Source organism: Bubalus kerabau, chromosome 20 (assembly GCF_029407905.1).
Source record: "Bubalus kerabau isolate K-KA32 ecotype Philippines breed swamp buffalo chromosome 20, PCC_UOA_SB_1v2, whole genome shotgun sequence".
Taxonomy (NCBI): Eukaryota; Metazoa; Chordata; class Mammalia; order Artiodactyla; family Bovidae; genus Bubalus; species Bubalus kerabau.
In genome coordinates this window covers 33,868,254-33,870,127 of record NC_073643.1, presented here as the reverse complement: position 1 = coordinate 33,870,127, position 1,874 = coordinate 33,868,254, and the positions used below count along the sequence as shown (strand labels likewise).

At 43.8% G+C, this 1,874-nt stretch overlaps 1 pseudogene; it reads left to right on the top strand.

Moving 5' to 3' along the window:
- The first annotated feature begins 776 nt into the window (after positions 1 to 776).
- On the top strand, positions 777 to 1,385 carry LOC129635528 (ras-related protein Rab-2B-like; annotated as a pseudogene).
- The last annotated feature ends 489 nt before the right edge of the window (positions 1,386 to 1,874 follow it).

Genomic DNA, 1,874 nt, shown 5'->3' with positions numbered 1-1,874 from the left:
CAGAGAAGCCCATTCCATATATAATAGGGGCTTAATTAACATATATAGGGCTAAATTGAACCAATTTTCAAGCTTATGACATACAAAGTGAATTTCTCAGTCAATCTTAGACTTCTTGGACATCTAATACCAAGGAGCAACCCAGATGACAGACACTATGCCATTAAGGTAGCTAATGCTTGCTGGTGTCAGGTACAGTTGACTTCAATATATTATTTATATCATACCTGACATACAGCACTCAAAAGGGATAAGGATATAGTGAGATACAAGTATGGAAATGGCTGGTTGAAAAACAGCTGAAGAAGATCCAAAGGGATTATTTTGTTTCACAAATCTTGGAACGTCTGGATTAGAGGAAATTTAAGTATAGTATGCAGGAAGCAGGAGGAACAGTGCTGTGTATCTGTGGAATGTACCAGAGGACACGCCAGTAGCAGACAGACATGGAGAAAATCCAGTGGATTCTGTGTGTAAAGCTAAAGGGCTAGGTAAGATCCACACCACTCCATTTATGTGAACTGCTCAGATCACCGAGGTGCTTTGAGGTCTGGCATGATTTCAGGGGCCTGAAATGGGCACAGACATTTCTTGGAAAAGAAAGATTGACTCCTTTATGATATTCTTAAGAAGTTGTGTTTCAGACATTGCCATAATGAATTTCACACTCACCAACCCACCCTAATGTCCAACAACTCAGAAGGATTGTCACCATCCTTTATTAAAAAACTGGCCTAAGAAGTTGGGCGGATCCGGAATCCAGAGGAAAAGAGACAATGACTTACGATTATCTCTTCAAGTACATCATCATTGGGGAAACAGGTGTGGGGAAGTCATGTCTCCTTCTGCAGTTTACAGACAAGCAGTTCCAACCATGGTCCACGGCTTTACAATAGGCATGGAGTTTGGGGCCCGTATGGTCAGCACTGATGGAAAACAGATCAAGCTGCAAATCTGGGATGTGTCTGGACAAGAATCTTTCCGTTCTATCACCCATTCCTGCTACAGGGGAGCAGCTGGTGCACTGTTGGTGTGCGACATTACAGGGCGTGAAACCGTCAACCACCTGGAACCACCTGGTTCCAACATGGTTATCATGCTGATTGGGAAAAAGAGTGACTTAGAGTCCTGTAGGGATGTGAAGACAGAAGGAGAAGCCTTTGCTCGGGAACATGGACTTATATTCATGGAAACTTCAATGAAAAGAGCCTGCAATGTTGAGGAGGCCTTCAGTAACACAGCCAAAGACATTATAGGAAAATCAGCAGGGTTTATCTGATGTCCACAGTGAGGCAAATGGCATCAAGATTGGCCCCCAGCAGTGTATTTCAACCTCAGTGGGACCCAGTGCCTCCCAGCGGGGCTCTCGTGACACGGGGGACTGACTGTGTCTGCTGCTGAACAACTGGCCTGGGCTCTTTTTTTTCCTTCCTGGAACAGCTTCAGATCAATATGCTTAAAGAAAGAGGTCTTACATGCTTTGGCTGAGAAAAGCCTCTTTTCAAGGTGTGATGTTTTGCCTCTCTACTTAAAGACCAGGGGAGAATTTGGGCCCATATTGACCTGTCCTTCTTCAGGGACATGAGCATTCCCTATAAATTAGGGCTCTTCTCATCCTTCTGTTTTAATTTATAAAATGTTAGGACCAAAGCTGCTTGTCATGGCATTTCAAAAATAAATTCTTTTATAAGCAGACACAATCTACTCCCCACCAAGAATTAGTAACGAAGGTCTAGGACATTCTGCTTGAGCCCTTGAAGTGACTGGAATCTGGCTGCCCGTTGGGCCGTAGGGCTCAGTTTAGGGATTTCTTTGAGGTTTTTCACTTGCCACTATGCAAGAATTGTTGTAGAAGGCAGTTCCCTCTACTTGAA